Here is a 27,287-nt window from a genome sequence, read left to right as displayed (position 1 = left end):
ATAGTCAAAGATGGGGGAGAAGTTTTTCATAATACTGTATCTAAATTCTCATGACTGCAATTTCCTTCCTCCTTCTTAGGGTGGAAATGGGTAACAGTTTGTCTTTTAATAACTCTTGAAGATTATTATTTAGTTACTCATCCACCTTCTCTTCTTCCAGCTAAATAGTCCCAATCTTCCTAAGATATCCTGCAGGCCCTATTTCCCAAACTCTCCTATATTCCAGGGTTGTCTAACTTTTGAAGTAAGACTAACAGCCTAACATTGTGTGATGTTACATGAGGTGTAAGGAAAAGCCATTTAATAATTTTGAGAAGTACTATAAAATCGGTAGAGTTTTGGTTTGAGAATAAAGTTCTTGTATGTCTTTTATGCACACAGCTTTATAGATTTTTTTCATTTCTGTAGGCAGATAATGAGGTAGTGCAGTACCAGGGGTATAATTCAGATAGCTAGGCATGGCACCAGATTTGCATACTAGTGTTTCTCCTAGCTTCGTGTGTTACTTGGAGTAAGCTATTTTCTCTTGCTCTTATTTCCTTGGAAAGAAGGCAATGTGTGTTCTGTCTAAATTGCAGCAGATACTAGTAAGTTCCAATCAAGGAGGCATAAGGAATTTTTGAAAGAATTAAGTTCAGTCTATAGCTAGACTTTGGGGTTAGACACAAAGGCAGCTGGTTTGATGGAAAATTGATAGAGAATAACCAAAGCACTAATAGCTCTGGGATAAAAATTGCAAGATTACTCACAACGTCCAGTATCTGAGACATAATTAGGACAAACCAGCAGGAAAATTCATGGCTAGTTGAGCCAAACCTCAAATGAGGTTCTTCCTCCAGCATACTAACCAGTGATTTTCTTGGAAGCTGGATGCTTCTCTGAGCTCTGATTTCTGACTCTGCCCTCCCTAGATCTGATTTCTCAGCATGGTTTTCCTCCTGATACCCCAGACGTTCTACCACTCCTGCTGTGATAGCTCTACTGTGGTTAAACCAAAGCCATTATACACCGTTTACTGTGATGGTTTAGATACAGAATCATAGCACAGTAATGCTCATACTTAAAGGACAGACTAGATGTTCTGTGTCAGTTATAGGAGAAAAAATGACTCAGTAGTATCATTACCTACCATGCAGGCCAGTCACTATTCACTAAAATTTGCATTTACTGAGTATTACTGAATAACTGATTGACCTAGGACACACTGATGTCAATCCCTATTCTAAATGATGTAATGTGCTATCTCATTTCATCATCCTCTAATATTATGAGTTATGGATAATAATGTTCTCATCTTACTGAGAAGAAAAAAAGTAGGTAGGTGGAAAGAGGTGAAATGATTTCACTAAGATCCTCCACCAAGATCCTTTCACTAAGATCCTCAAAAGTAGATCACTAGACCTTCAAACTCCTGCTCCAGAGCAGCACTCTGTCAGATTAGGCTGCTATAATAAAGTGCCAGAGGCTGGGCAGCTTATGAACGTAAATTTATTTCATTCCGTTCTTGAGCTGGAACTCTGAGATCACAGTGCTAGCACTGCCAGATTCTGGTGAGGACCCTCTGCTGGGTTGCAGAATGTCATTCTCTCATTAAAAGGTGGTCCTTATTCTCTCCTAACAAGAAGCATGGTGGGTATAATCACACCATGCAATTTGAGGATGGAAAAGGAACTAGAGCTTAATGAAAGAGAAATGATGACATTTTCATGCTGTTCAAGGAAACTTCCATGGTAACTTTATTACTAGAGACTGAAGTTCTAACTTACTGACATCTAAGAGATTCCAAGATCTAGATCCAGATTTTTTCTCATAGTCTTATTTCCTGACAATCTTCACCATTGTACTCCATATTAAAACAACCAAACAAAACAGTCCCCTTTCGCTGTTCATGCTTCAAGCTTTCCCACCATCCAACCTTTGGTTTCACTGTTCTCTCTGCCTATAGCAATCTGTATAAAATTAACATGGCCCAATACTAACCTTTTCCCTACAAATAATGTCACTGTTCTTGCTTCATTTCCTAAGTCCTGACATAAACCAGCAGACGTCATTCTTGAACTCTTATCTTTCTATTGATAAACATTTCTGCCTTCTAATATTATAGGATAACATCTTGTCCCTGTTAAAAATCAATGATTTTGAAGGTATGAAAATTGTGGTAAAGACAATGTCACAAGCTTTTCTAACCCTCACGTCAATTCTATGGTATCGACAGCATTATTTTTCTGTTTTATGAAGAAGGACTCAGATTTACATAAGAAATGCCAGAGCATAACATTTCAGTTTAAATCCAGATATTTCTTAATTTGATTTTTTTTACTCTTAATAACAATACTGTATTATTCGTTTACTGTTTGTAAAATTTTCAAAAACTCTCTCTACATCTTGCTTATATGTAATCACTTATAACTGCAATTATGGCAGACACAAGCATCTTCTTTCCATTTGATTTCTTTGTGGAATGGAGTTAAATTTAATTTTTAGAGTAAGATATTTTTGAACCCTTATAGTGACTCCAAATAGAACCCAATCTGAAACTTTCTTTGGCTTTGTTCATCACTGATGAGTGTCTGTTTGCTAATGTAGAAACTTTAAAATATTTTAGTCATTTTTGGCCTAAACCATCTCCCAGCCTTCTTGCTGTTATACTAGCAACCTCTCATTTTAGCCACTTCACAGGTTGCAGGCCTGCCCTGCAAGCATCAATATTTACTAATGGGCCCTTTCTCCTGCAGAAGCTGTTTGCAATAAAAAAAAGATAATGAAGAAATTACTTGACCCCAGAAATGTAGCTAGTGGTAACCATGACCCGTGTCATTGGGCCTCGCTGCCATCTGTGCTCAAGCAACAGGGAAGGGCAAGAGAAGGATCGAGCAGTGGAGATAGAGGAGGAGAATTTCAAGGAGTGAGAAGGGGGATGATTGAGACACAGGAAGGGAATCATCTCTGTAAGTCTGTTGCTATGGCTCAGATGTTTTCCATGCATGATTTCATTAAGTTCCCAAAACAGTGCTAAGAGATAACTAGCTGGTTCTTTTGATTTTTTTTTTATTGTATTAAAGTATTGAAGGTGAAAGGAAGTAATTGAATGACTCAAAGGAACAGAGAAAGAAGACAAAATAATTATCATACTCACTTAAATACCTAAAATTTGGAATAATGGATTTGGATCTAGTCATTTGCTACAGAATTGTAAGAGCTTTAAGGCGCGCACGTGTGTGTGTGTGTGTGCACCTGTGTGGTTTATGAGGAGGATTAGATAAGACAATAAACATAAAGTTGTAACCTAGTTTCAGAAAAAAAAAAACCAACTGCTTCCTACATGATAATTAACCTTATTCTCCACGTTACTACTGCAATTAAATGATGGATCAAACATTCAAATGCTAGCTTCCTGCTGAGTTCCATGTTATTTCCACATCATGACAAAATATTAACAAATAAAAAGAATAAGAAAAAAGGGGCATAAACAAAGTACACACTACAAAGAACAAAGAACTGGATATTTTCATTAAAACGGACTTCAGATTGATTGGATATAAAAAGAGCTCTGTTTAACCCAATATATAGTTTCAACATTCCACAACCTGAAAATCTCAGCTGTACCCCATATTCTGGGTGCCATTATGATACTTTATGGTCACATACATATTGATACCTTTATAGTCCTCTCACAGTTTTATAGTAAAATTAACTCTTTATCAACACATAGAATATCACCATGTAAGTGGCAGAATCAAAATTATTTGAGCAAGAGAAATTGAGCACTTTATACCACTGTAAGTTTACAGATTCTTCCATTTTATTGCCTTTATATGAATATGTTTTATTTTTTTCTAAATTTAATGCTTTGAAGATGAAGAAGTCATGTAGAACATAATTCTAAAAGCCTAGAAATCTGTATTCTAACTTTAAGTTAGCCTTGCACTGTGTGACTTTGATCAAATTGTTCAACCTCTGTGCTGTTTCCAAAGCTTTGGAAATAGGGAAAATGAGTCCCCACCCTTTTTTGTATACTCAGTTGTAACACTATGTATTCAGTGCTTTGTACAGCTTTAATACATGGATTATATGAATATGAATTATTTTTCATTTCTGCTTATTTATAAACATGACCAGGTTCATCAGTCAAACTTAGTTTGTAAAAAGTGGATATTATTTGATTAGAATTTCATTACTAGGTATGTGGTTGTCATTGATTCTTGAAAAATATTGACAATTGTTATCATTCTCTCTTCTTACAGAAATATTCTTTAGTATGACACACTCACAAAATTATGTATGAATTTCAATGGAAGAATGCAACACTTGTAACATATTCATGGGTGGGCCACATACATAATAACATGCAGTCTCTCTGTACCTTCGAAGTATACACACCACTACCAGGTTATGACTGCAGGCATTCCACAGTTAGTGCACCAGCTTCTTCATCTGATACCAGCTTTATAAAGACTATTCTGTGAAGTTTTTGAAAAAGAGCAGATATGATTGGGCTGAGAAGCTGTAAGAAAGAAAATGATGTAGGAGAGCCTCAATGGTGCAGGTACAAGAGGTCACACGTGGTGGAGAGCTATCTGCTCCATTCTTCTAATGGCAGAGCTCTATGACCTTCCTAGTGGCTCATCAATTTCCATCCACTAAGATCTAAGAGTGCCTCTCAGTCCTCTCACTGGCAATTTCCACTACAACCTACACTCCTACCCTGACCCCCAGACTACACAGATCAAAAAGATTCTGAACTTTAAGTCCATTCTTTTAAATACGTTGAATTTCAGGATCTTCATCATGATCCCCCACCCCCACCCCCACCCCGAGGAGATAAATTACCAAATGAGATGGGATCTGTAAATTCTCAGAGTTGCTGGTGCAGAATTGGTGGTGAAAAAAAAGACTACTTTCTTTCTGAGATTTCCATAAAATTCTCTAAGAATAGTTGCCCACCTTCTTGTGTATTACTTCATGACGCCATCAGATTTCATAACCCTTGCTTAAAACGCCCGTCTTCCCTGCCATCTAATTGTGTATTCCTAGCACAACTCAAGAGGTCTGGAATAGACTTGCAAAAAATGATGAATGAGTAAAGCCATAAATGAAAAACTGAATGAATAGGTAGCACATGCACAAGTGCCTAAATCTTAGGTTTTAGAAGATTCTTGGATTCTTCCTTAGAATGTCCCTTTCTCAGAAAGACCAAGTTGTCCACATAAAGTAACACTTGTAGTAGACTCAAATTAATTTTTGTGTTCTTTCACATATTTAATATTTTTATCCTATAGAGCATAAGGCAATGACTCAGTCTTTTTGTTTTTTGATTAGTAAGAAGGTTCATCTTTGAATATTCAGAGTAGCCAGGTCAAATATTAGCCTTCAATCTGCATAAGTAAAACAGAAATCTCAGCTGGCCTTGAACTCACTATGTTGTTCAGGCTGGCCTCAAACTCACGGTGATTCTCCTGGTTCAGCCTTCCAAGTGCTGTGATTACAGCTGTGCACCACCACACCCAGAAACATATAGTTCCATTTATTTATTTATTTATTTATTTATTTATTTATTTATTTGGAGTTTTTTTGAGACATGGTCTAGTTGTTAGTTCAGGCTGGCGCTGAACTCACTATGTAGTCCAGGCTGACCTTGAACTCACAGCGATCCTCCTGCCTCAGCTTCCTGAGTGCTGGGATTACAGGCATGCCCCCACTATACCTGGCCTCCTCTTTATTTTCTCTTTCATCTGTATGTCCTAATTTCTTATTCCCCTGTCTCAAGATTCCATATTTGTTCACTTGTCATTCTTCTTCATTTGGTTTTTTTAAGTAACTTTACGTATTTTCTTTCTTCTTTCCTGAAGAGTAAGACATTACACTTGATGGTGATGATGATGTTGATGATGATGATACAGTATATACTTTAGGCTATACATTTTGGAAGACACTGTTGTAAGCATTTAGCCTAAATTATGAAGTTTCCCAACCCTGTGAAGTAGGTGTTACCATAATCCCCAGTCACAGCAGAATCACTGAGGCTGGGAGTTTATGGAAGCCTTAAATATTCCACAGCCATAAATCAGGAGGTTTGACCCCAGAAACCAAGGTCTTGAACCACTGAGATACATTGCCTTCCTTAAAACTCTATGGTTCAAGTAATACATTTTGGGAATTTCTGTAAAGCTTTAGGTTTTAGGGGGAAATACAGTCTCAAATTGTTTTGGAGTTTTCTTTGTTGCTCTTTTTACAAGTTTCTTAGAAAATTCACTTCACATTATGAACCTGAAAACAGATTTGACTGGATTGATTGAAACTGTGAACCATTCTTGCCTACCCAGCTGTCAAAGCCAAGCAGACAACCTCCATAGTTCTTTATCTGGGCAATGATGGGAGAATCTCGAACCTGCCAAGATGCTTGACCAGGCCCCTGCCCACTGAATGAAATGACAGTGTCAACATTTCTCTCTTTGCATCATATTCTGTCTGGGAACAGCATATTTTCAGAGCTTGCTACATTCAAGGTCTCTATTCATATGCCTATATTGCCAAGAAACGTGGCCATGAGGTCAGGGAGAGGGTACTGGCTGGGAGTCAGCATACTTGAGTGACAATCTTTCCTCAAGAGCCCCAGCTGTGTGACATGGGGCAAGTCACTTAACATCTCCAGGCCTCCACTCTCCTAATTATTATCTAAAGGATTTTGGCCAGTACATCTTTCAAGTTTCCATTCAACACTAAAATTCTCTGAAAATCACTTAAAACAACAGGCAAAAGAAGGAAAGAAAAATAATGAACTGCCAGTTCAGGCAATTTGACCCCAAGGTGGACAGCTGAAACTCTGAACTCCAATCAGAATCTACATGAAACTGCTTTCTCCCCCTATCCAAAGGATGTCCCTACTGAGTATTAGAATATGAAAAAGACTAATAAGGTATGGCTTATGCGGGGCAGTGAGACAAGTGAAAATCAGCTATGAAGCAGGCGACCCAGGTGCGGGGAGGTAGTAGAGATCTGTAGGAAGTGAGCATTAAAGTAAGAACAGTGAAGAAGAAAAATGGGCCTGATGTGATCTGAGAGATGGAGTCAGAGGCTTTATATAGAGAGCAGGTAGTCAGTGGAACGTAACTTACCCAGGTCTGAGGCTGAAAGTGTTGTTGAATTTGGCTTTTAGTAACACTCCTCTCGAACTGACCCAGACAACAAAGGGAATTTATGACCCTGTAAAGTGGAAATCCAGAAGAAGCTCTTCAAGTGCATTTGATTCAGTGGCTCGGGATGTCTATAAGCAAGTAGCTTTCTTCTGTCTCACTGCTCTATCTTTTGGTGTGTGTCAAATTTAGCATAATAAGCCTGGCTTCGCTCCTGGGGTCAGAATTATTATGCTGTTTCTCATATAATATTGCCCAGGAAGTGCAGAAGGGATGGTTGTAAAATGCTCTCCTAGAAGAGTGAGAAACTGTTTCTAAAACATCCTTTGAAAATCTTTTCTTAGGACATATTGACTCAATTTTAGTCACAAAACCCATTTGTAAATCAATGTCACTGATCAGGACATGGTGTCGTATGATTGGGTTAGGTCTAAGTTACCCAGATTAATCATAGTAGCAATGGGCATGGATCTGCTTAGTGGATAAGTTATGAGTCATACAAAAGCTAAGACTAAATCTACCCTAAACTCACAGCTGCTCCACAAATGAGGAGCACAAAACTGGATGTCAAATGGCAAGATCCTTGACCATATCAAGAAAAGATTAAAAAAAGACCAAACCAAACCAAACAAACAATGACATGCCAAGGCTATGACCACACATTTTTCATTGAGAACCAAACTCTGTTGACTTGAGTTAAAAAGACTGGCAATCTGAGTGACATGTGTTTGAATTTCTTGACTTAGTAGAAAATGGCATTAAAAAGAAAAAGAAACATGCTGTCCAATTTCTAAAATCCACTTCACTCAGAATCATAAGAGATGAAGGCATTGTTAGGTAACTTACCACAAGCACTTGGTCCTGTATCTTGTACTATGGACTCTGATACTACTCAAAGCTGAGTTTGGTGGAGAAGCTTTTTAAATACTACACATTTTTTCTGTTGTTTCACTAGAATGAATGAAAATCAAACACATTTAACAGAGCAAATGAGGCGAGACTGAGCTAAATATGGTACATAAAATCTTTATTATATTTAAGAAGTTACAGTATTAAAGAGGAAGGTCCTTGAAGGAAATTCCATACCCCATGATCTCTCCCAGTACCATGATCTCTCTATACCATTACCTCTCCCAGTACCTGGGGGTATTAGTGCATTTCCTGTTGCTATAACAGAGTCCTGCAGTGAAGAGGTTTAGTTAGGTCATGATTTTAGTAGCTGGAGGGTTCATGGCCTCCATTATCATGACATCAGTAGTCTGGAGAGGGCCCCTGACTATGTCACCATGTGGCAAAGATAAAGGGAGACAGCCTTGTGCAGAAGGGAACAAAAACATGGATTGGCCTCCATTACAACAGCCCTCTCTCTAGTGTAACTCACGTTACAAGATCAATCACTCCCTTTGTTGGAGGTGCCGCCCATGACCTACTTACTTTCTACTGGACTCCACTCCCTAAATGTTCTACCTCCTCAGCGCCACCACCCTGTAAACTGTGAGTTTGCAAGAGTAGAACTCATCCTGGACAGTTTCTCATCTCAGATCTCTTCTCATATAATCAGTCTGATATTCTGGAGAAAGTAGATATCTTGTTTCAAATCATAGCAACGAACTCCAGCTAACCTAAAATGAAAAGAAACCTTATTAAAAACATAAAAGAGAGATTCATGTATCCTTGGACAAAAAATGCAACTGGGAACATAATCTTGGGACTCAGGTGAGGGAAAACATCTTCATTTCCTCTTGGTCTCTTTTATCTTCTGCTCCCTCTTCAAAAGCTTCCTTAACTTTTGCTTTTCCAGTTCAGTCAGTAGGAGAAAAGAAAGAGAGAAAAAGATGACGGCATCATCCTCTGTATCAAAACTGGCTTACATTTCCATCCATTCAAAGAAAGTCTCTCTCTCTCTCTCTGTTTCCTTCTGTCTCTCTCTCTGTGTTTCTCTGTCTGTCCCTCTCTCTCTCTCTCCTATACCCCCAGGAAGGAACTTTGATCGAGTCAGTTTTGATTAGGTCTCTCTGCTTAATCCAATCAACAATGAGAAGTGTGAGCACAGGGTCACATTATTCAAACTGGCTGGCAGAACTCCTACCATGAGTGAAAGGAGATATACCACAGAGTGTTTACCACAGTGTGACCACATTTGTGTAGGAATTGCTCCACTGTCAGAGGGAGGGAAAGACCATACTTCCACTTACCCCTAAAGGCTCAAGGTGGGTCCAGAGGAGAAGCAATATATTCAGTTGCTCCAATTACCTGTGAAACCAGCTGATGCTTCATTCAGAATAAGAGTCTTCATACAGAGAACACAGAGAGAATTTGGGTCTCTGTCTGAGTTTCACCTCAAGCTGTTGACTTTTAATGCTTCAGTCTTTTGCCCAGGAAATAGGAGGACTACTAGAAGAACTGGGTCAAGAAGGCTCATTTATAGTTTGTTATTTAATTCAGAGACCTGGGAACCTGGCTGTCTGGAATACACCACTCTAATAAACTTAGAGTCACTGCTGTTTCAGTCATTCAGGAATCAATGTTTTATAATAAAAATCTTCCTTATGTGTACAGTTAACAAAGCCCCTCTATCACCCAGATCTCATTTGATTCTCACAGAACATTTTCAAATAGGAGAGATAGGAAATGCTATTTGTTTTCTAATTTTACACATGAGTCTACTGAGGTTTGAAGAGACTTGGCATCACAAGGTAGTTTGGCACCATTTTGATTAGATGCCAAGACTCTTCATTCCCCTTCCAGTATTCCTTCCTATTATACTACAATTTTGCTTTAGGAGCACTCTTCAATTTCCTTTTTTCCCTAAACTTTATGGACTACTCCTTCAGCTCTTCTTTATCACTTTAAATGTCTTTTTCCTTCTGAACTTAAAGTGATTTTTATAATTAGGTGTCCCTATTTACCATCATGTTCTTTTCCCTGCCTGCCGTTTTTCCACCCTAGATACATTTGGATATGTGGGGTCGGCACTGTACTACTATGGACTTTCCTGTAGTGAGGAGAAGCCCCAATGAAATACAAGTTCTTGTTTAAAGAAACAAGCAGAAAAAAAGACTATTCACTAAAGACAGATCCTCTCTATTGGATTATTTTGGTTCTGTGCCAGAGTATTACTGCCAATATTGTTTTATTACCTTTTATCTTCACCCCAATTTTATCTCTATATAAACAATTTTTGTATTTCCTTTATTCCTTTCTTTTAAAAAGTCAGATATGAAGAAGTAGTACCCAACATTTTCTTTTTCACAAATGGATTGCTTGGTATTGTATAGCTTTCCTTGTTAAATTCCTGGTCTCACTATGTTGTCCCTATTTCCCATCTTCGGGAAGGTGGCTTTACTGCATCACCCTCTTTATTCATGCATGCTTTGGGAATTTACATGTCTTTTCATGATCTGGAGAAACAGGACAGGATTGGTGAGATCAACTGGTGAGTACATTTGGATCTGGATATTGGACACACAAAGAAGAGACAAAGGTTTGGTATTAACCAGAGCCAAGATTGGAATTTCAAATACTCAAGTAAGAAGCAACAGTAGAGTTTCTTTGGCATTGTGCTTTAAAAAGAAAAGAAAAACAACTTGAAGTAAAGTGGAGCAGGTAACCTAGCTGATGATCCACCTCCAGAGCAGCTTCGGTACCCAGGTCAGCAGAGCTTCTTGTAAACTTGACGTCTCCCTTTGGTTCACAAGCTGCTGCCCCATTGTGTTGAAATAAAGCATTCAGAAAAACTCATTGAAATTATCTTTGGAGATTTCCAGCTGGAGGGCACCCTCCTAATACCAGGGTTAAAAGCACAGGGTGGGTGTAGAGAGCATTTCCAAAGGGCAGACTGCCTGGGTGGTAGAGTTGGGGGTGGAAAGGGGACAGACGGAAATAAAAGGGTTTTGTGATGAGACTATTATTGGGAGCCAAAAATCATCTACTGGGGGAGTTTATTTGATGTATATTTAATTTTGCATTCCTGTTCAAGCTGGGAGTGGTAGAATCATGGGGTGAGGAACTTTTCTTGGGAAACAGTTCGATCTTTTCTTTCTTCTTCCCCAGCAGGAATGAGGAAGAAAGGAGAGTATGGGAATGAGTGGGTGGGGTTTTATATAATTGTGAATTCAGACAGAATATAGCTCTGATCAAATCATGGCATTTCCTGGGCACTAACCTAAGAAATTGGGCATGAACAAGAAGGAAACTATGCAGTACACAGAGCCCTTGATCTGAAATAAAGGCCTGGGCAGGCTGCAGGGGATCCAGGAAAGCTGACTTCAACTTAAAATGAGGGAAAGTGACATTCTATACATTAAAATATTACTAATAACCCAGTTAATATGGACAGAACCTGGTTGCATGCTGGGTTCTTGGCCTCAATTTTTTATTTAATTACCACATCAACCTTACCTACAAAATTATTATAATCCCTGACATAGGCAGGCATAAGACTAGCAAAGTTAATGAGTTATCAAGTATTAAGGTTAAAACTCTAGGAAGAGCCCCATGATAGTAGTCTCAGTGAATTTGTCCCGCGGCTTAAAGATAGGAACAAATAATTGTGTAACATTTTGGCTCAAAAGAAACACTTTGATTTTTAGAGTCAAATTCCAAGTTGTGTCTGACTCCAAGATCTGCACTTTATAACTACTAGATCATAGGAAGTGTTACCAAACCCTTGATTTAGAAACTCAGAAGTGCCAGCACATGAAAATCAGTCAGGGCTGGGTAAATAGCAAAGAATGGTGAGAAGAGAGGAAGCAAAGGGAATGGTTGGGGCAGAACAAAGCAGTGTTGAGAAGCCAAGCAGACAAGCTGGGAATAAAAAGCTCATGGTTATGAGATTATGACAAAAAATTCACTTTAACAAGCCTGTTTTTCCATTCTCTCCCCCCAGCTGATCTGATGACAATCTCATTCCAACTAAATTCTCTTGTGTCATATATGTCTGTTTTTCCATCACATTTTTTCTCACCTATTTTATTTCCATTCCATTAAACACTGCTTCTTTTTCCTTCCTATTTCATTGTCTGCCAGGATTTGAGATGTTCCCCACGCAGCACACTCCCCGAGACAGCTCATCTTCTTACTTCGCTAGGTTACTAATAGCTTTTTGTTAATCTATTGACTATCAAAGGGCCTGGGCAGCCCTTCCCCTGGGAGAGAAACCATTGTAAGTGAGGGCATGAGGTAGCAAAATATATCAAAAAGAAGAAGAGGAAAACAGAAGAAAGGCCAAATGATAAATAGAAGATGACAGAGAAAAGGCAAAAGGAGAGAAAACTGGATGGAAGGGATAGAAAGCGTAAAGATAGAACAGCTATTATTTTTAAAAATGAAGGGAAAGGTGTAAAAAAAAGAAAATAGAATGTGGAGAATAAAGTAAGAAAAGATGGAAGGTGAGATAAAAATGAAAGAAGAAATAAAGAGGAGAGGAAAAACTTCAAAAATAGTAAATAAAAGAGGCTATGGATCAGTAGGAGTGAAGCTGGGTTGAAAGGAGATGAAAAATGAAATGAAGTAATCAAGCTAGTTGAACAAGCACTGAGAGACATAGATAGCCAGCAGAAAGACATAGAAAGAGAAAGGGAAAACAAACCCAGCAGGAAGAAGATAGATATAAGCAAAGCAAGATTGAGAGAGATTCTTAGATAAAATGAAACAATTATTTTTTCAAGCCTGTCTTTTCCTTTGCCTTTGTAAACCTGCCATTTCATTTAACAACAAATGAGTGCATTGAAGGAGTTGAAAAGCAAGTAATACCATAGAGCTGTGTGTTTCGGGAATATTGTTTGGTCAGTGGTTGTATCTCAGAGGATGCCAGGGTTTCATTTTAGCTTTAGGAACTAAGCAAACATCATCCTAACAGCTAATACTAACTGAAAATGTGCTGTGTGCTTACACTGTGCTTAGCACTTTGCATATATTATTGCATGTAATTCATGTATTATTGCAGAAATCCTATGATGTCATGACTGTCATTGTATTTGGTTAGTAGGTCGGCATATTGAGGGTTAGAGAGGTAAGGTAACTCTGCCAAGGTTGCACAGATTTGTTTGTTTGTATGTTTGTTTGTTTTGGTACTGGGGATTGAACCCAGAGCCTTCACATCATGCTACATCCCTGTTCTTTTTTTTTCTTTGTCTTTTTTTTTTTCTTTTTTTGAGACAGGTCTCCTTAAATAACTGAACTGTTACATGAGATACAAATTTCCACCCTCCTGCCTCAATTTCCCACAGGGCTGTGATTATAGGTGTGCACCATCATGCCTCGTTGGTAGCACAGGTTTAAATGCCAGACACAGCATCAATCCTCAGCTGTCCAACTCCACATTTCATGGTTTTTTCCCTACTAGAGAATGAAACTAAGGCCTTCCCACTGAGCTACATCTCCAGTCCCCTTTTTAAAATTGATTTTGTGACACTGTCTCACTAAAATATTAAGTTTAAGGTTCCTCAGCAGGAGTGAAACATTTGATCCTCCTCCCTCAGCAGCCTCTCAGAATGCTGATATTACAGTTGCATATCACCATGCCTACTCTACAGGCCATGCTCTGAATCACTGAGTTCCAGAAAAAGAAACAAACTCAGAACTGGACAAATTCAAATGCTGACTTAGTCCTGCTACGTCCTTGGCACCATGGTTCTGATGGGCAGAAGAGAATAGAGATAAACATAAGCTTGTCTCCCAAGAAAGTCATGGTGGAGGTTTGTGGTGAAGATACATAAATGTAGGATTTACATTAGGTAAAAAGATTTTTTCTGGAGGAGAGAGGTAAGTATTATGGGGGTAGATATGAGGAATGACCCTTTCTTGAGCAGCGTGTGAAGGGAGAGTAGAAGTTGTCAGCAAGCATTTTCTATAAAAAAAATAAGTAATGATCTAGCTTTATGGGCAGAGGACTTTCCTCGTATGAAATTCTGACTTTCTGTTACCAAAGTGGCCCAGACAATAGGTAATCAAATAAACAAAAATGGATGTGTTACTAAGGAAAATAAAGTTCAAATTTTACATTATTTGGCACATCACAAATTATTGTCTTTTAAAAATTATTTTTACCATTTTGAGATACCTCAAACAACTAGGATTAGAAGTCCCATTTGCCTCAGCTTTTCCTCTGCTAGGTACCTTCCCAAAAGAATTATACCACAGTGATATATCCTCACCCATGTTTATAGTGGCACAGTCTGTAATAGCTAAAACTTGGAAACAACCCAAATACCCATCAACTAGAGACTGGATAAAGAAGATGTGATTTTTCTGTAAAATGGAGTACTACTCACCCATAACGAATGAGAAATTAGAGACCTTTATAGCTAAGTGGATGCACATTGAGGCCATACTTTTAAGTGAAATAAATAGGACACACATGTGTAAATACCGAGTAGTTTCTCTGGTATGAAAAACTAAAAGTGTAAATAAGGATCAAAATGTATAATTGATATTGTGAAATAGGAAGAAAAAGTCAAAGGAGTAGGAGAAGTGGGAGGGGTAGGGGAAAGAAAAGAAGGGAAAAGAAAAAATTTGAGAAAAGGAAAGAAATGCAAACAGTCTTTGTAAATAGGGAAGGGAGGAGGGGGTGAAGGGAGGGCAGGGAATGTGGAAAAAATAAGAACAAAGATACATCATGTAAAGGTACAAGATCCCAATGTTGAATGTAAACTGTATTGTATACCTAAAATGTATCAAAAAACTTAATAAAAAACATTATTTTCATCATGTAAAATATTTTTTAAATGTTTTAGTTCTCAGGTGGTAAGCTATGAGGGCTGCAGTTGGCCAGCTCAACCCTAGGTAAATATGAGCAAAACTATTCCTCATAAAGGGATGTTTGCTCAAAATCAGAGTGGCAGTAAAGGACTCGGAGTTTTCAGCAGGCATGGTTTATACCATGCTGGAGGTAGCACTAGACATTTTTGTTGGACTAGATTATGAAGCACGTAAGATTCTATATAAAGAGCTTGGATTTCATGATTAGTGGGAGCCTTGAAGTAAGTTTTTACCACGGTTTTTTTTAGTTTAAGATTTAAAACTAGGAACAGGGAACTGGAAGCTGTGCGATATGGGGGGGGGGGCTGTTTATGAAGGTGCACACCAAAGCAGAAGAAATAGATCTGAAAGTAGGAGAAATTTGATCACTGTTTGAGAGATGATATTGACTTAACTGTTGAATAGTTGAGGAAGAAGTAATATAAAACTCTGAAAAGCCCAGAGTTGATCACCGGGCAGTTGTACTTCAAATACAAATAAAAAGAAATGTCATAGGAATATAGAACTATTTTACAAAAACAAACAAATGTGTAAATATATGCATGTGAGGACATTTCTAATTACAAGGGTAATATATGTTAACTTTTAGCAAAATGTATGCTTATTTTTAGTATAGTATCTAGTAAGGCTAGATCCTATAGTAATCCAAGCATATGCCTCTCATCCACTTCAAATTCTTTGGCCTGTACATTTAGTTCTGGTCATATTACCCATTATTGACTTAATTCATGTAATATTCAGCAATGCTTTGCCTCAGACGTGCATTAACTATCACCTTGTTGCCCCAGAGATTTTCTGATATGTAATGAAGAACATCTACACTACACACTCTGAGTATGAGCATGTGCAACCTGGAAGAAAGAGAATCAATGCCCTGTGATTGGCTCTTAACCATTTGGGAACTGGGAGCAGAGGTAGGAATAACTTCTCTTTCTCTATCGTAAGTGCCTTGTTTTGAGATCAGCTAGAAGCCTCCTTAGAAGTCCTGGTGGAACTGAGCACCAGCTGTCAGCATTGATGGTCAATTCAACAGCAAATTCTTAAATTCTCTTCTTACCCTTCACTGATTCATGATTCATTTCATTTACCTCTCACCCTTGCTCCCTGTATCATTTCTCAAAATCTACTTCCCTAAAAGTCTCTCCTAGGCTCTTTTCCAAGGAAACCTCAGGTGAAGGCAACCGATAGAAGGCACAATAGAAGCTTATATTTTGTTGAGATAATCAGCAAATATAGGTAACCCGATTTAGCAAGCAGCTTCCCCCTGATAAGTTTCTTTCATTGGATTACTGACAACTTGTTAGAACTTGGAGTTCTCTCAGAGTGCTGCTTGCCTTTTTTTTTCTTAAATTCTTGTATTGGTACATTTTAGGTATACAGTATGTTTACATTTATCACTGGGTGCTTGTACCTGTACATAATGTATTGGTTCTTATTTTTTTCCCATTCCCTATGCCTTTTTAACTACATCTGATCAATGCTTCCATATCCCATAGGTGAAATTACATGGTGCTACCTAAATTCAGAAGGTTCTGCAAAACATCTACTGTGTTCCCGTTTATTATCACTCTAAACTATTGAAGGACAATCAGAAATTTGGAAAAAAAGCCCTTTCCACTTCATTTTTCAACATCTAAAATTGGAGAAATCAAGAAAATAAAAGAAAAAAGTTGAAATCACCTATAACCCCATCATGTCGAATTAGTCAGTTTAATTTTTATTTATTTCTGCTAATCTTTTTTCTACACAGCATAATGATTCATATGTTTAGAAATCTCACAGTAATTACAGGTTTACATCCTGCCCAATTCACTCAATATTTTATTGTAAGCATTTCCTCATTCTATTTATATTCCTCTTGAGGTGTCAGGAAGGTTGAATTAGAGTTGGTTGAACATGTACAAAATAGACAGAAGCCTGAACATATTCAAATGCAGCTCACATTCTATGAGAAAGAAAACGTGGGCACAAATAAACCAAAATTCAGAGCTAAGTCATGAATTGGGGGGCTACTAAAATGTGACCATGAAAGACTTTATGTATCCTAAATTTAGCCATTCTATCTACTTTATTTTACTCTTTTGAGAGCACAGTGAAAATAATTACCTTTCTTTTGGTTTTCCATGTTACAGAAAAGATAAATTTGTATTTGATGAACTTGCCAACTGTTATTGCTACCAATCCACAGCCTATAATGCAACCCTACAGAGAAAAGAAAATCGAAATAGGAGGCAAAAGCAATATCCCCATTTCTTTACAATGATGTCTCTTTGAAGTCAAATATCCAGGCAGTTATGGAATTTATGAGGAGTTATCCTTCCTGCAGCTAGGAATAGGATAAAGTGAAGCATGTCGATAACTTGCAATAATCAAATTCCTAAAGATGAATAAACTATTTTGCTTAAGGCAAGCTTTTCTTTTTTCCTTCTGTCTTAAAATCAATATAATTTAAACATTGATGTATTTCTCACTGAATTGCAAAATCAACTCAACTATATGGGTTCATGCTATGTATTTTATGTATATCAATGTTACTATGCAATAAATATTCAAAATAGTCTCTCTGTGAACCCGTGGCCTCATAGAAATTTTCACCATTGTCCTACTACAGAGCAGTATAGATAAAATGCCATGAGATACCTAGGAGAAAAATGGGATTTCTATTTGGGACTTGAAGAGTGTAGATGTTATCAATGGGCTTTACAGAGAAAGTAAAAGCTACTCTTCAAGGTTGCAAGGTGTACCTAATGTTTACCCAGATCGGTAATAGAGGCCTAAGAACTTACTCTATAGTCAAACTGACTACTGAACTTAAGAGAGACATTTACTAGGAAAGTGACCTTGGTGACATTTTTGCATGTCCTATAAAATGATGCTAATAGCATGAAGTCATTGTGGAATTTCTATGAGAAATATATGTAACAAAGCGTTTAAATTATTTTCCACAGTGTTTGCCTATGAAAAGAGCCCCTGACATATTATCCAATTTTACAAAATACTAAATAGATACTGTGTGACATTTGCAAAATTATCTTGCATTCTGAGACACCTGGGAATTTAACATTTACTTCAACAAAGTTGGAAGATTTTTGACAACTTTTCTAAAGTGTACATCGAAAAATAAAAATTCCCCCAAATTTTAGTCAATTGCACAAAAGAAGAGCAAAGAAGGGCTGTTTCTATTAATGATGAAGTCAAAATTACGGTAATAAACAGTGATGGATTTAAATAGCAATGTATCTACCAGTGGATAAGAGAGTATTCAGAAATTTTAAATACAGAGTATGAAGTTTTTAAAGAAAGAGTATGAAGTCTTAAGTCATTTATAACAGGAAAATTAGTATGTGATGGACGTGGTACTACAAAGCAACGAGGAAAGGTCAAATTATTTAACTGATGATGATGGCAAAACTGGATACTATTTAGGGGAAACTTATATTAAACCTCCATATTACCCACTATCAGAGCCTTAATTGTAGCTGTGACCTACCCTTTGAGACCTAAGTTTCTACTACGTGTCACTATTTCTGGGACCTGACTGTCACTGCACCCCAATCCTCAGGGCCTGAGTTGCTGAGTTTACCCCACCAACAGAGGGTCAGGAGTTGCCACTTCACCTTGCCCCCCAGACACAAGCCATAGCTGCAAGCTATTTCACACTAAGCTGCAGGGTCATTCCAAAGAAAGGCCAATCCAACTCTGACCAATCTATGCATTCGTTCCCCACACTCCAATGAACAGGTGTCATAATGTTTTCATAATCCCTGAACCAGGAACTCCAGCTCCACAGCCATTCTTAGACCTGCAAACTGTAACTGTTATGGTTGCCTGAAAATCATGCTAAAACCTGAGTGAAGAAGGATCCCTTTGAGTAGGAGTTGTCCCTACAGGAAAAAGACAAAATAGAAGAGTCTAGAAGACTTCACCTTTAAATATCTCTGTCACAGACATTCACACCCTGGCCCACTTTGGAAGTTAAAGATATTGACACTGCTAACATCAGCTAACAGTTTCATGGAGTCCAGCCTGCTGCCACTTCTAAAAGAGAGCCACCATCCCTCATCCAACCAGTGCCCTTTTACCCAAATGCTGGTGACTATTGAATCTAATCTACAAAATCTGGAAGTGGCTACTCTCTTAAATACCATGATCATCATTGTAAGGCCAGAAGAAACATGAAAAACCATGGAAACATGACATCATCACAGGAACATAAGAAGTTTTCAGTAAATGGGCCCAAAGAAATGAAGATATACGAAGCACCTGAAAGTGATTTTTTAAGGAAGTTCAGTAAGATGCAAGAGAATACATAGACAATTCAATAAAATCAGGAAAATAATACAAAAACAAAAGATATTTGACAAAGTTATAAAAATTAAACAGTAATTGTGTAGTGGGAGAATACAATTAATGGAATTTTTCAAAATTCAATAATGATGCTTCAACAGCAGGCTTAAAGCAAAAGAATTTGCAAACTTAAAGATAAGTCTTTTAAAATTATTCAGTCAGAGAAAAAAAAGAGAGAATGAAGAAGAGTGAAGAAAATTTATGAAACTTTGGGGCACACATAAGCAAACCAGTATACACATATTATAGAAATATGTGAACATTAAGCAGCAAACTTATGAAGAACAAATAGGTCCAAGAAGAAAATAAAGGGGAAATAAAAAATCGTGAGACAAGTGAAAATAGGAGTACAACATAGGAAAACGTGTGGGGTACAACAAAAGCAATTCTAAGACTAAAGTGTGTAGTGATAGGTACCTACCTGAAGAAAAATCAAAGATTGGACAGATGAAGAACCTATTTTTATACCTCAAGTAAATAGCAAACTAAGCCTAGATTTGCCAAAATGAAAGAAAGAACAATGATCAGAACACAAATAGAGTTCATACAACAAGACTAATTGGGGTTTATTCCCTGGATTTCAAGTATGTTTCAACCTACAAAAATTAATAAATATGATACACAACATTAACAGAATGAAGGTCAAATTTATATGATCTCAAAAGATCCAGAAAAGGTATCTTTTGTCAAAGGCATCCTTGACAATATGTATGACATACTCTTACGATAAAAAATGACAAAATCAAGTTCAAGAACGTACTCATACCAGCTGCAGATCCCACTTTGGAGCACTGTCCTTGGGAGGACAGACCAGATTATGATGTGGTAACAGCAACAGCACCAAATACACAATCTAGAAGAAGAAATAATAATTACAAAGGCTTAAATAAGCACTTTTGTTTTTTAGAAACTGCTTTTTTGAAATATGATACAGTTGATGAATTTAACATGAACAATTCAGTGTTTATTATTTAGGAAATTGTAAAACTGTAGCCTCCAATTCTAGAATATTGCCATAGTCCCAAGAAAGAAACTTGCCATCACATCCTCTATCAGCCATCGCATCCTCTAGTCCCCTTCCTAGCCTTGTATTTTATCAAGGTACCACACTGTCGTCTTCACTTTCAACTCCCTAACAACAAACTGGATTGAGCTGAGTTTTAAAAGTTCTTCTTATATTGTGGCTATGTCTTTTATCTTTTATGTGTTTAGCATATATTTTCTTTTTTTTATTAAATTCTTTTATTGGTACATTGTAGGTATACAACACAATTACATTTCTTATTGAGAATTGTACCTTTACATAATACATCTTGGTTCTTATTTTTTTCCCCATTCTTAGCCCTCCCTTCATGCCCTCCACCCTTCCCTATTTACAAAGACTTTATTTCCATTTCTCATCATTTTTCCTTTCCCTTCTTTCCTTTCCCCTGCCCCTCCCACTACCCCTACCCCTTTGGACCTTTTCTTCCTATTTTACATTTTCATTTATTCATTCTAATCATTGGTACATTTTAGGTATACACTATAATGACATTCATCATTGGAAATTTGCACCTTTAAATAGGGAGGAATGGAGGGGTTGAAGGGAGGGCTGGGCAAGGGTGAAAAATAGCATATATTTTCTTTTACTCTACAGCATGATTTCTGATTCCCGTATAGCATCCTTCACAAAAACTGTGAATTTTAATAAAGTTCAAATTTTGCTTTATTTCATGGATAATGCTTTGGATATTTTATCTGAAATACATCACTAAATCCAAAGTCACATAGATTTTCTACTATGTCTCCTACTAGAAATTTTAAACTTTTACATTTGACACTTAGATCTAAAAACCATTGTTTGATCCACTAACATCCATTTTTATGGTAGATGTAAGGTCTGTAACCTGATTCATTTACTTGCATATGGATTTCAATTGTTGTAGCACTATTTATTAAAATAGTATATTATCTCAGTGAAATGAAAATTTTTCCTTTGTGAAAGACAACTTGATCATATTTATATAACTCTGTTTCTGGACAATTTATTCTGTTCCATTGGTCTATGTACTCATTTTTCACCACTATCATATTATTTTCATTCCATTAACATTATAATGTCACAAAGTTGGACAATGTGAGTTTTCTCCTCTAAATTTATACTTCTTCAATATTGTACGAAATATTTTAGGGCCTTTGTCTTTCACACAATTTTAGAAAAATATTGTTATTATTGATAAAACAATTTGTTGAGTTTTCTTTTGAGTAAATCATAAATCTATGGATCAACTTTGATGAACTGACATAATATTGAATCTTTTTATCAATGAAAACTGAATATCTCTCTCCACTTATTTATATCACCTTTGATATACTGAATCTGTTTTGTAGTTTTTAATATACAGATAAAATATATATGGCTGTCAATATCTATGGATTCTGGATTTATGGATTCAACCAATTGTAAAACAAAAACGTTGAGAAAATTATGTTTATACTAATATGTAAAGATTTTTCATATTGTTATTCCCCAAGCAATGCAATGTAACAGCTATGTGCACAGCATTTATATTGAATTAGTTATTATAAGCATTCGAGGAATGATTTAAAGTATTTGGGAGATATATGTGGAATTACATGCAAATACAATAACATTTACACTAAGGGAGTTGATCATCCAGAGATTTGGGTATAAGTTGTTTGCTTTTTTGAGATTTTTTAAGTGGACTCTCATACCATGTGAGCAATGGTAGGGTTTTTTTTGCTGTTGTTTCTTTCAGCCTTCAAGTAATTTTCTTTACATATTGATCCAGTTTGAAATTGCAGTCTAATACAAAATATGAAATAGTGTTCAGATAAGACATACTTTCCTTTTTCCTGATTTTAGAGGAAGTACCAAGTTTCTGATCTTAAATTATGATTCGAGCTATAATATTTGTTCATTTGGGGGAAATTCTTTTTTCTAGTTAAAGGACGTCCTCTCTGAGTTTGCTAAGCAGTTTTGTCATAATTCTCTAATTGTCAGTTAGATCAAGTGATTAATTGTGTTTTCCAGGTCAACTAAATACTTACTAATTTTCTGCTTGTTTGATACACCAATTACTAAAAAATGTGTTGAATTTTTTATTACAAGAGCAGAAACTCCTCTTACTCTTTTCACTTTTATCACTTGTTACTTCATATATTTCAACTCTTATAACTTACTTGAATCTATGTTAAGTGAATACATATTTAGAATTGTTATTACTTTTTAAAAATTGACCTCCTTATGTAACATACTTCTTTATCCGTGACAATTTATTTGTTTTAAATCTAATTTTTCATAAATTAACATAACTAACATTTCTTGCATTGGTTAGGGTTATTATGCTATGCTGTTCTTTAAACTTTAAATTTGAATATTGATTTGTGTAGTGAGCTTTTTATTGGCAACATATAATTAGATATGGCTTTTTTATGTATTACACTAGCTAATTTATTGATACGATGACACTATTCTCATTAAAACTGATTGCTGATATAGTCTGATTGATTCATGTCATGTTTTTGACAGTTTTCTATTTGGTTTGGTTTTCTTTGTTTCATCCCTTTTCCACCTTCTTGGTTTTTGTTCTTGGTTTTACAAGTGGTTTTTACACAGAGATTTTGTCTCTCACAGTCCTGGAGTTTGAGAAGTCCAAGATCATGGCCCCAGAATCTGTTGTTTCCTTAGGGAGGATCCCAGCTCTCCTTCCAAGATGGTAATTTGAATGTTTCCTTCTCTGTAAGAAGCATTGTCTCACACGGAAGAAGAGTAAAAGAGAAGGAACTTAATATCACAGTGTCTTTCCATGGTGGTATTGTCCATTCATGAAGGTGGATGCCTTGTGACCTAGTATTTTACCAAAAGCCATATCTCCCAATCCTATTGCATTTGACATTAATTTTAAGACATATAAGTTCTATGTACATATTTAAATGGTAGCAATTACCCTCCTGTTCTTGCATGTTGTCTATTTTTCTGTGAGTCTTCGGCATGACAATTATAGCTTAAAAAATTTTTCTCTCTGCTACCTCCAACATCGGTGTCATATCTGAGTCTTGTTTTGTTGCTTGCTGTATCTCTACAATCATGTTCTTTTTGCATTTAAAAAATTCTTTTTTTTGTTGAAAGTCAGGTAGTATATTGGGTGATATTAACAAATAAATGAAGTTTAATTTGAATTTTATGCCAATGTAGCAATGAGTATGGCTATGCTTAATACTTGCTCTATATTACAGAGGTTTCATATTCCTTTCATGACCTTTTCGTCTCCTTTGTTGACTCTGGGCTTTTCTCAGTTGTCCTTAGAGGGATGCTGAGTGTTGTGCTCTTTCATTTGTCACCCAACATTATTTTATGGAGCCCTGGTGATGTGGTGAGAAAGTGTGGGAGTGGGAAATGTTCTATAATTGTATAATGAAATATCATCGAGTGAGCCTGGTTTTTTGGCCTGTGGCTTTTAAAATTGTTCCTTATGGGTTCTGAACTGGGATAAATGTCCTTCCCTTAGGTTGAATTGGGCTCTGGTAAAGTCATACTTTGGGAAAGTGACCAATATTATGAAGAAGCATTTCATAATCATTACTCTTCCCTTGGTCTTCCAAGAGCCATAAATAGTTCTTTCTTGTCCCTTACTATTTGAACCTGTGAAGCTTAGTGGAAGTAAAACTCAACAGTGCAGGAAAGGAGAATCTACAAAGCCTGTTGCACCAGAAATTTCTCAGTCTCATACTAGCCTCCACTCAGTCTAGACCAATTAATCAAAATTAGTTAAATGTGTTCACAAATGTATAATTCAGGTAGGTTTTTATAGTTATGAATTCACTGCATGTATTTATCTTTCCATATTAAGAGTTTGTCTTGCCTGCAATTTTAGTTCTCTGATGAGTCCAACCATGTTATTAGTTTTCAGTTTATTCAGTTTTTTTTTCTGTAGTAAGGACAGATGTAATAACTTTCAAGGTCTATATATGCTGGAGCTGGAAAAAACTTTAAGATTTTCATGCCAAAAATGTGTCTCAAGTTCATTATAGTGGTTGCCAAGGGAAAGATACAGTATAGTGCACAAAGAATGGGAGTGGTGAGAGGTCACATGGAAAAACAAAACAAAACAATTCATAGTACGATAAAGCAAGAGAGGAGGCTTGTATGGAGTGATGATGAGAGATGCTATGGGACACTATGAAAATAAATCTATCTACATTTACATCTGATGACTCAAATATGTGTGGTTCACATATTCAAATCCAGAAAACCATTATTTAAAAAATATAACCATTAGAATGCCTTGAAATTGACCTATAGGCATCTTGCATTCTGCTCCTTCTATCTGGCCTCTGTTCTCTCTTTTTTTTTTTTTTTTTCCAGTACTGAGGATCAAACTCCGGACTTTGCACTGCACTTACCAGGAAGATGCAGTACCACTGAGCTACATTCCCAGCCCTCTGTCCTTTGTTCTCTATATGCTATTGTACCAGGCTGCCTTGCTGAACTCTAAAATTCTCCCTCTGAGTTTTCACTGAAGAATTTTGTGTGTTTCATTGCTTTTTCCACTAGCCATAGCCAGCCAGTGGCTATGTTGCATTTCCTGCAGGCACTGTGCCTCTTGGGTACTTATCAGGAGCAGCTGTTAGATAAATCTGGAGGGGAAGCCAGAGATTCTTTGCTTGAGTAAAAGCTGCTTAGGGAGGAAAAAGGCAGAGGCATTGGAAGTCTCCGAAGTGTAGAAGGGAGGGGTTTGAAGGAGACATTAGAGAAGAAAGAGACATGACTAAGTCTTATTGCCTGATGTCTGGGCTCTTAGGGATCTCTGAGAAAAGATCATTTATGCATGCACTGCCAAGGCCAAGGAGGCACAGTCAGTGGGGGTCCAGGAGGAGTCAGTAGAGATGTGAACTCCTCAGAGTCACCTCTATGAGAGCTACTTGCCCTCAGTAGGAGGTCAGCCACCCACCAATGGCGTGGCTCGTAGTCACACTTTCCTCTTCTGATATTGAACATGACCTTTGCGTCCCAGGGTGAGTGAAAGCAGAAGAATTTAAAGCTGCTAAAGCAGTCCCGGTGGAACTGCATTGTGAGAAACAGCCTAACTCCTTAAAAACAGCAGTGTTCTTGAAGTTGGCTGACCTGGCTTTGGGGCCAGGAGCCTTGGTCACCCTTGGCATCACCTTGCACAAGGAATGGAATCATTCTTGGCCTATGTTTCTTTGTCTTGTTAGATTTGAAGAAATGTGTTCTAGCCACGGAAGTTAAATAAAACAGAAAAGAAAACCCTTGGGCAATTAATTAGTTTAAGGAGGACTCAGTATTGATCAGTGGCATGATGTAACTCTGACGAAAATAATATGTTGTTAGACTGCTTATGGAGGAAGACGTCTGCTCTGCTTTGCTCTGCACTGACATGTCTAAAATGCAAGTCTAATTCTTAATCAGTTTTAGAGAATATTCAAGGGAAAGAAACTGAGAGAATAAATGAGAATATTAAGAATTAGGGACATATGCAATCAGAAACAAACAAGATGGAAAAGTATTAGATTTATTTATTCTAATGATGGCTGAAACATACCTACACCTTAATAAAGGATTATTGTGTGCTAGATTCTATCCTAGGAACTTTATAATATTTTAATTAATTCTTACAGTTTTTTAAGAGTAATGATTATATGTGTATGTGTTTGCATATGTATATGATTTTCAATAATGCTTGTGAAATTGAGGTATAATGAATTACATAGCAATTTTTATACTATATGGCTGAAGAATGGAGGTGCTTTGGTTTTAATTCATGTCTGTCTGAGAAACATCCTATCAGGTAACTCATAACTATTACGGGTAAGATAATAACAGTTCGCAAGTCCCTCCATAGTGTTCAGTCGTGTTCTGTGTATATCTACCAGGACTTATATGTGAAAGACAAAAAGAGACAGAATTTACTTGAACTTCCTTTGGAGTGCTGGAGATTGAACCAGGGTCTGCCTCACATATGCTAGCCAAGAGCTCTACTTCTGAGTTATACCCCTGCACCTGATGATGAACTCCTTAATAAACGAGAATGGGCTGTCTTACTAGAGTTCCTTACTGAGCTCCTCAGGTTGACTGGAGATATTGTAACAGTAGAAAGGCAAATATTCTCCTCAGTATTATAACCATTAAAGCACACTCCTGGGTGTGTCTGGGGGGCCATGGTGTGTCCCTCTCTGGCACTGTTCCCTGCTCTGCTTCCTGGATGCCATAATCTAAGAAGCTTTTCTCTTCCATGCCCTTCATTCATGATGTTTCTACTTTGGATCCTTCCAACCAAGTACCAAATCTCCTTAAAGCATGAGCTAAATTAAATCTTTTCTCCTTTACGTTGTGAATGTTGGCTACTCTGTCCAGCAACAGAAAAGCTGAATAATACAAGTATGATCACCCATGCAAGATATATCTTGGACTAGATGCTCTCTGAAGTCATTTCCAACCCTAAGTGTTTGTGGTTCTTTGATTGTCAAGTTTTAGTTTAACAGTTATATTTCTAAAACTCCACAAGTGGACATGTTATTTCTGTTGATGATTATTAACTAAGTATCTTAGTTACTTTCTTATTGCTGGAACAAAATACCTGATGCCAACAAGTAAAAGGAGGGGAGATTTAATTTGGCTCACAGTGTGTAGAGGTCTTAGTCCATAGTCAAGGCAGAGTGCCAAGGCAGATGGGCATGGAAGAAGAGAGAGAGAGCCCAAGGCATAGCAGGAAGGAAACAGAGTCCAATCAAGGGAGGGGGTAGGATATATACTCACCTCTTCCCAACAGACTTCACCTCCCAATATCACATCCAGCTATAAACTCACCAGTGTATTAACCTACTGATGAATATCACATTTAGCTATCAGTGCATCAGTTGACCAATCCACAGATAACTATCACACACCCCATCATCCATTCACCTCCCCAAAGCCCCACCTAGGAGTTTATGAAACTTGAGGGGAACATCGAGATAAAAACCATAAGCATGAGGTTGATTTAAACATTCTCCAAACTCTCAAAGAAACATGATAAAGTA

Source organism: Heterocephalus glaber, unplaced genomic scaffold, assembly GCF_053883595.1.
Source record: "Heterocephalus glaber isolate CG9 unplaced genomic scaffold, H.glaber_assembly_v1.0 deba00001479, whole genome shotgun sequence".
Classification (NCBI taxonomy): Eukaryota; Metazoa; Chordata; class Mammalia; order Rodentia; family Bathyergidae; genus Heterocephalus; species Heterocephalus glaber.
Note: the sequence above shows the minus strand (reverse complement) of the source record.